Consider the following 9,045-nt stretch of genomic DNA (forward strand, 5'->3'; position numbering starts at 1 on the left):
TCTAGTAGCTGCTCTTTTTGGGACTGCACATATCTCCCACCCACCCACCTTTTCCTCATTCAGAAGCCTGGGTCAAGCCTTTGTCTTCTCTGCTGAGTGTTTCAATGGCAGGACAACTGCCACGGGATGTGCTCTCAGCTATACGCCTCTCCCCTCTCTCTCTCTTTGATGCTGTATCGTCAGAGCAGATTGTCAAAGTGTTAGTACTGGTCTGTGCGACCACGTTTTATAAGTAACCTCGGGCTTTCTTGTGCATTTTTTCCGGCTCTCCCAACAACAGGCAGATGGATGGGTGCAGGCAGATCTCTCCTGTGACTCCTAGCAGGCAGGCATGGGGTGCGCCACAGCTCACAGGAGGGATCAGCAGCTTTCTGCAGCAGGAGGCACTTGTGAGAAGATGTACAAAAGGCAGCAGCCAGTTTAGGCTTTCACCTGCACTGCACTGGGACATTACAGGGGTCCAAGCAGCCTTTAGTTTCCTTCACAGCAGCTTTAGTATGTGCACAATCAAACCTTCGCTGCAGCATCTCTAGCAGGCACCAATGGCTTGGGGCTGATATTGACATGCAGCGTTGTACCACAGGACTGAGGAAATCAAGTGGTTCAGAGTGACCAGCTCACTGTGCCCCAGGAGCTTAGGCTGAGGCGTTTGATCAGGTGGGAGAAAAGGAAGGATGGAAAGCAAACTCCGAGCTGTGGGCCTGGGGAAAGACCCACAGTTGCAAACCAGAGCAGGGAGGAGGGGAGCAGGGAGAGGGCTGCACTTGCCACTGGAACCTGCATGATCCAGCCAGAGCCTGGTGTTCGGATGAAAGGGAAAAAAGAAAGGAAAAATTTATGAACTATCCCTAGAAATGTCCTGCACTTGGCGAGAGTCCATGGACAGAGACAGGGACTCACGGAGAGTGGGACACAGAGGGATGGGGGCTCAGAGGACCCCAGGCAGCAGCAGTGAAGAGAGAGGTTGGTCTAGGGTGCCTCCCAAGCAGCACTCATGAATATTTGGCAGAGGAGCATCTGCAAAGAAGGGTCTAGCAGCCTCCCCCTTGTGAGGGAGAAAGCCTTTTGTGTAGATCAAAAGCACAGCAGAGCCCTCTTTTTTACAGTCCGGGGCTGGAGAAACAGCAGCCTGTCCAAATAGGACAGTCTGTTAAACACGATACCTCTGAAATGTGCTAAGGCAGATGCATCAGTAGGATTTGTTATATGCAGTGTTGAACACATTAAAATACATGCTGAGAGGATGCAAGGCAGGAGGATAGAGTGCAGAGACTCGGTTCTGTTAGACTGTGTGTGGAACAAGCCGTCGCGGTGCTGACAGGGAGGATTTGTTTTTTCCCCAAGGAATGCTGAGTCGTCATTTCTCTCCCAGGTCAGCTGGAAACACGGAGAGGGCAGGTAAAGCCGGTGGGTGGCACTGCCTCCTACTCTTCCCTGGGGGCCTGGCCTCTTCTGTTATCTTCTCACAGAGAGCAGCGTCTGGTAATACCCCTGGGTGAATCCTGTCTATGGGAAACCAGGGACGATGTATGGAGAGGCAATAGAGAGAGAGCAGGCTGCCATGAGGGGCCAGAGCTGGCAGTGAGATATGCTGCTTCCTCAGATGTCCCCTCCTGGGCTCTGGCAGATGAAGGTGGTTCCTGCCCAATGGGCTGGAGGCTGCAGCCATCCTCAAGCAAGCTTTTTGCCTATGCAGCACCCAGTGGGTGCAGAGCTGCTTTATTTAGTTATGTTAGCAAAGCATCAGGTGGAAGGATCAAATTGTTTTGTGGAAGGGACTTGGGGAGGACAGCACATCTTTCTCAGCCTGGGGAAGGGAGACAGCAAGTAGCATACAGCAGGCAGCTGCCTGCAACTGTGAAACAGCTGAAATAATCAATACTCTGTAGATGTAGATGAGTCTGGTTTTTTTATTAGCACCTCTCACAGCTCTGACCATCTGTCCCCTGGTGTCCACTGGGTGTGACTGGAGCTCCGCAGGTCCTGTGAGACAGTTCGTGCCATTTGGGCTAGGATCACTTCTCATGATAGAAACTAATTCTGCCCCCGAGATTGGGCTTGGAGGTGGAGATGGTGATGTGACACTTTCTTCACGAGGAACAAGGCACAAGCTGCTTTGACAGCAAGGCAGCCTTTTTGTCTTGGAAGGGAAGCACACAGATCTGGTGCAGGGTCTGTGTCCCCAGGCTGCTCTTTGAGGGTGCTGCATAGTCAGATGGACAGGCTTGCAGGGAAAAAAAGCTGTTTTGGAAATTGTGTTTTCTGATCTGTGAAAAGTGGCAAGGCCTAGAAAGAGGAAAAAAGTAGGTTCTGTATTGGCATGAATTTTTCGTTCTTCTTTCAAGGAAATCTCAAAAACTGTTGTTCAGGTCAAGGCATTTTGATTCGAGTCATACAAAGGGTTGCATTTGAACCTCTGTCTTTTAAGCAGCATAAGACATACTCAATGTCTTTTTAGGAGAAAAAAACACCAAACCCCTCAAACAAACCAAACAAACCAAAACACAAAAATTAAAGTCAACAAGCCAAAAAGTCCAAAAGCTCAGAGTGTTATCTGAAGGAGCTGGAAGGAGTCCGTGTGTACCTGGGTGTCACTGAAAGGGGCTCCAGTGCCTGCACGAGGCTCCTGCAGAAGCTTTGTCATCTCAGCGGGTTGGGCACAGACTCCATCCTCAGTAAAAGAAGGTCACCTCAGAACAGAGCAATAATTTTTTCCCTCTTTTTCTTGCCCCTCAGCGGCCTCCCACACCCTTCTGGATTGTCACCCTTGATTTCAGAATTCTGCAATGCTTTCACTGTTACTCTGTAGCTGCTTTTACCCCCACCTACTCACCCCATCAACTGGGCTCCGGTGGGCATCCATGCAAGTCCTCTTTTCAATCCTTTTATGCTGAGCATTTGAGATTGTCTTGTTGAGATATGTCTGTAGCATGTTGAGATATGTCTGACATATCTGTAGATTGTTGAGATAGTTGCTGACTTCAATTTTCACCCTTTAGGTTGTCATTTTCTCACACTGGGAAATACTTCCCACTGTTTCCTTTGAAAGATGGTACAGAAAATAGGCTGACTGGTAGATCTCGAAAGTATAAGGGCAGGAGAGGTGATCAGACTGGGTAGTCCAAACTTCTCTGCCCCTCACAGCTTGTTGAATTTCATCTAGTTTAGAGCTGTATGGAGTGTGACAACCTGTGCTTCTCTTTGGCCATATCATACTTCCACAAAGGCAATCAGGACTGGATTTTACCGTAAAGCTGTTTTGCAGAAGTTACATTCCTGAATGAGGAAGGCCTCAACACACAGGGACAAACTGAAACAGTTTGTATCTCAACCCACAGGCCACTTCACCTTGCCTTCCCCCAAACAGCCTTCCAGAAGGTGCGTGGGTGGCAGGGGCAAGAGTCATCCTATTGCGCATGTCCTATAGACAGCATCTTGAAACCAGCAGCAAGTCTACAGGATGGGCACAGCCTCCCTCGGGACACAAAACCCTGGTGGGACAGGCTATCGAGTACCTCTCCCATTCCAAAACTTGTGATATTTAATCAGCCTCATGAAAAAAAAAGTCTCATTTTGCATTGGAGTTTGCTTGGCATCCATCTGTGGCTACTAGCAGTTTCTGTACCCTGTGCTGATGGCTTAAAGGACACGGCACCTCTGGAAGCAAGGGGTGACATGCTCTCCTCAACAGTGCTGGGCTTGTGGTAGTGGAGCAAATATTACGGAATCCCAGAATATGCTGAGTTGGAAGGGACCCACAAGGATCACTGAGTCCAACTCCTGGCCCTGCACGGGACCATCCCCAAGAGTCACACCATGTGTCTGAGAGTATTGTCCAAATGCTTCTTGAACTCTGTCAGGCTTAGTGCTGTGACCACTTCCCTGGGGAGCCTGTTGCAGTGCCCAACCACCCTTTGGGTGAAGAACCTTTTTCTAATATCCAGCCTAAACCTCCCCTGACACAACTTCAGGCCATTCCCTCAGGCTCTGTCACTGGTCACCACAGAGAAGAGATCAGTGCCTGCCTCTCCTCTTCCCCTGATGAGGAAGTTGTAACTGCAGTGAGGTTTCCCCTCAGTGTCCTCTGCTCCAGGCTGAACAGACCAAGTGACCTCAGCCACTCCTCATATGGCTTCCACTCTACACTCTTCACCGTCTTTGTTGCCCTCCTTTGGATGCTCTCTAATACCTTAATATCTTTCTTATATTGCAGTGACCAAACTGAACACAGCATTCAAGGTGTGGCCACACCAGTGAAGAGCAGAGTGGGACAATCCCCTCCCTTGACTGGCTGGCAATGCTGTGCCTGATGCACCCAGGACATGGTATAGGTGGAGCAGTTGTGTTGGACAGGGTATAATTTGAAGCTGTTGCACCTCGAAGTTTCTCCACGTTTTCTTCTTCATGGGCATCTTTTTTTGGCAGCAGGCAAGTCTCTTCCTTAACCCCAGGCTTCTGTATCTAAAGGTCCTACATTCAGTTTTCACAGGGAGCTGCTCTGGGAGCATATTTTACATCTCCTATGAATAAATCAAGACACCACAGGGTCACCTCCTGGATTAATGTTCTGCATGTGTCTTGAGCCTCCCATCATGGGTAACTTACCTCTCAGTCCCTCTTTGGTGCTCAGCAAACACACAGCAACCTGATTCCCTGTAAGAAAAACCATCATGACATGTGTAGGATATCAGAGAATTGTGAATCCTGAATGGAGAGAGTTAGTTTTTGAGAGTTGACTGTCAAAGTGTGGCAATGTTAGGAGTCAACAGATATCATCCCAGAAGGGTTTGTTTCCTACCAGCGATCCCAGGTGCTGTACCACTGACAGCACCACAATGATTATACCTGGAATTAGATTTCCACATGATTGTGACTTGTAAATGGTCCTTGTGCTGCAGTTCTGCTTCCTTGTGATGGTGAGGATGGGCAGGTGGGCAGCGTGCTGTGCTGTGAGGGCTGCAGCTCCTGCCCCTGCTGTTTCCCACATGTCCAGGGCTCTGCAGCCACCGCTGGGTTTCTCTCCTGCTACTGGCCTGGCTCCTCATGCACTGGCTCCTCACCCACAGCTGGAAATCACAATGGCTTTAACCCGGGATTGTGGCTGCTGCAAAACAGGAGAAAAGGCATCTGTCGTCCTCTCTCCTTGGCAGGAAAAGGCAGCAGGGAGAGATGAGAGCTGCACTCAGGAGAGGCCGCTGCAGCCCCTCTGACATCTTTGGCACCTGTTGTGGCATTTCCTTTGGGAAAGCAAAGCTGATGGAGAGCTGCTCACAGGAAAAGGGATGCCTGTGCTTTGTTTTGCAGGTACAGGAAGAGGCAGGTGGTACAGGCAAGTTGCCTGCCCTCTGGCACCTGAGAGGAGCCTGCCTTATGCCCTAGTGAGGCAGTGTCCCACCCAAAACCAAGAGGGACAGAGCCCTGGGAAAGGGCAAGAGGGCTGTGGAGAGCAGTGTTGCAAAGTGTCAAAAATAATGGGGCAAAGTGGGATTTCCCCTAAACCTAGGCACCATGCTGGGGTCTGGTAATGATCTTGCCCATCTGGAAGGCTGTGAATGTTGCTGAAGGGCTGCAACAATAGAAGCTATAGAAGCAAATGAGAACCTATAGAAACAGGGACAGAGCTCCTTCCCAGCCCTTTCCTCTTTGATTTAAGCTGGAAAATTAATGAATAAGCCTTGCTTGGAGTCTTACTTCCAAGGGCAACTGTGCTGGGCACTCCAGTTGCAGCCACTGAATTCTCTCACTGCAGAGTGGCCATGCTGCCACACCAAGAAAATCAGGATTAAGGAGCTTCTCTCCCTGCCCCAACACCCCCAGCCACCTCTGAGTCATTTGCTGATGAGGATTTCTGGAGGAGGGGAGGGAAGGGTTAGGTGCCAGCTCAGTGGAGGTGTTTTCAAACCACAGTGGTAGGAAGGGGCTGCTGGGCTGCCAGCAGTCACATGCCCAAGCTGCACTCCATGCCAGCCCTGGTGCTCCCCACACCGGTGCCCTGCACACCCCAGCGGCCTGTCCCCTTGATACACAGATATCCCATTCCCTTTTCTATGTTAAAGTGAGCCAACTTAGGTAATGATTACAGGATGCTGTGAGAAGGACAGGTAGATTGCCAGATGTTGGGATAGGCACTGCAGCAGTTTTTTGCTGACAAATATGAGTCTGCATGAGCTTTTCCCTTCTAACTCCTTGCTTCTAGTTGTTTCTTCCTTTTCTTTTCTCATCTTGTGGGCTGAGATTTCCTTGGCTTAATCTCTGAAAGAATGCCTCGAGATGCTTCTCCTTTTTGTTAATTGATTTCCTCTGCCAAAGTTTCAGGTCTGAAGTGTGGGAGGAAAGGGGAGAAAGGGAGGAGATGACTTCTCCCTTCTGAAAAGGATGCTGCCTGTCTCTTTTTGTAAAGCAGGGAGGCAAGGTGCCACTGAGCCCCCTCATGGTCTAAGTTTTGTGGCTGGCATGTCCCTGGTACATATGCGTGGTACAGCTGGAATGTGTTCCCCAAAGCCCAATAACCGTTAAATAGCAATTTATTTTTTAAGATGCAAGGTAAAGATTTCAGAGCTTGTTGGTACAAGGCTGAGAACAAAAAGTTGCAAGAAAACTGAGTCAAATGCTACCACCAAGCACAGGTGTCTTAAGAAAGTGTCTCTCATTTTCCCAGGGTACTTTACCCAAAATGCATGCACATGCACCGGTCCGGGATCTGATGATCCAACAAGTAAACCCATTACAGCCTCCCTGTAATTCTGGATGTCCCCTTTCTGGAACAGCTCCCAGATATACTAGTTTTCTTTTCATCTTTTTGTTAAAGAGTAAGTGTATCCCCAGCATCCAGATCAAGTGCGTGTTTCATCTCTGAATCATCCCGGGGTGCTGTGACTGAGGAAGGGGCTCTGTGCCTCTCACTGGGGTTGACAAGGATGGAGGGAGAAACCTATGTGCTCTAACCGTAGCTCACTGGTCAGAGAAGCTGTGATCCCCAGGATGTCCTCCCAAATAGGGGGAGGCAAACCACCTTGGCAGAGCCTCACAGCAGGATTTCCCCCTGCGACCTTAAATGACTACACACAGCGTTTATAGTGCTGCCCGCTGTTCTCTGCATGCATGACAAGGTCTTTGTAATTAATTTATACGAGATGCACAGCCCACTGTACTTGCACAGCATACTAGAGATTAAATTTAACATCAAAGAGCAATTGTGAATGTTTCTTGGCATATATAGGCCACCTAGTTTAACATTTCAGCTGTTTCTGTAGTTAACTGCTTCAGTTCCTGGACAATGGCAGGAAGCTGCCAACAGCTGGAAGGCTCCAGCAGGACACCGCAGACCTCTTGGCCTATATGGCACTTTCAGAGTCACAGCTGTGCAGGACAACACTCAATGCATGACCATGAAGGTGAATATTCAAAGCAGGACCCTCAGTAGAGCTGGGGCTGGTGGTTTGCTGCAGGTATAGCTTCCCTGGTCAACAACTGTGCTCTTCTCAGAGACACTTGTGTTACTGGTTGTGATCTCTGCTACAGCAGGGTTGCTGCCAAGCAAGCTCCTGCTCTCTGGTGAGTTTTTGGTTGGTCATGCATAGCACAGCATCACTGTCTGCCTCTCACTGCTCCCGACTTGGCCGTGGGGCATCCTGCCTGACCTGTTAGACATTGATGTGTGCAGCTGAGAGCACTTGGTAACTGATGGCAGGATTCTAAGGACAGGAGGAGACCAAGGCCTGGCCTTGGAAAGAAAGGGAGACCAAGGCCTTTGTGACCATCTAGCAGGATGGAAATGTTCCACTGCCTTCTAGTTACATAAATATAATGCTTGGCATCTTTGCATATATACTTTTAATGCCATGAATGCTTCTGCCAACTCCCATATTTTCCACTGTGCTGGATTCTGTTCTCAGTATATTTTGCCAATTTACTAAACATATTTTCAGTCCCACTAGGGTAAATAGAAAGCTTCCTGCATCTGGCCTCTTCATGTCTCTGGGCGCTCTGACAGCTGCCCTCATGCCAAAAGTGGGGCCAGTTCCCAATGCAGCTGCTCCTGGAGCCTGTTCTCCTCTCAGGGAGCAGGAAGAAATTGCAGCACTTCTAAGAAGCATGGATGAAGGGAAATGCACCCCTTAAAAGTGGAATTCAAAGTCATAGATAGGTCTGGGGAGAAGAAACTTGGGAGGAGGGAAAAAGAATTAATGCAAGTTATTAATTTTTAAGTGACACAGACTTTGTCCTGTCCCTATTTTTTCCCTGCATCCCCAGCTTCAGGGATGTGCAAACACCTCTGAAGCAGCAGGTGTTAACAGTAAGTGAAACTGTCCATCGTAGTTCTGAAACAAAACTGCAGTTCCCCTGTGAGGCAAGAGACAGTCCAAAGCCTATGAACCACTTCCATTTTAACTAGAGATGCAGTAGGATGCTGCCTGTAGTGAGTGCTTCTACCTAATGTTTTAAACCTAACAGATATAAGAAGTAAATAGAGCAGCACAAATGGTAAGCAGTCACCTTGCTTTCTAATAATCAAAATTAAGCTTTAAATGAAAATTAATTGTAACAACAGTAGGCAGGCTTGAAATAAGGCTTTAGACCTGGCCATGTTTCCCATCACCCTCTTCCTGAAATTTCTATCCATAGCCAAAAAGAGTCAGTTTTATTGCTGAAGGTACTTCACCACAAGACACAGAGTCTCCAATGATATGTGTTGTTCAGGACAAGCTCCAGCCCTCACTCCTAGCCTTGAGCTAGTGCAGACTCAGACTGAATTTTATACACTGTATTTCTATTCCCCACATAAAGATCCAGGAGAAGTTAAATCCTGTATCAACTGGAAATGGGACTGCAGCACACACCTTTTCTTTTCAGATCTGGGTCAGTCCCCAGGCCAGGCACAGCTTGGACATAGCTATGGGATGGTCAGATCCAAAGAGAGCAAGGCCTTGGTTTTACACACTTTTCCAGTGTATCCTTGTCATCAGAGGTGCCTTCTCCAATGTCCACCTCGGTGAGATGAAAACTGACCTCTGCCCACGCTTTCTAGTAAAAATGCAATGATAT

This window comes from Pipra filicauda, unplaced genomic scaffold, assembly GCF_003945595.2.
Source record: "Pipra filicauda isolate LSUMZ 115617 unplaced genomic scaffold, ASM394559v2 scaffold133_size2016399_pilon, whole genome shotgun sequence".
Lineage (NCBI taxonomy): Eukaryota > Metazoa > Chordata > Aves > Passeriformes > Pipridae > Pipra > Pipra filicauda.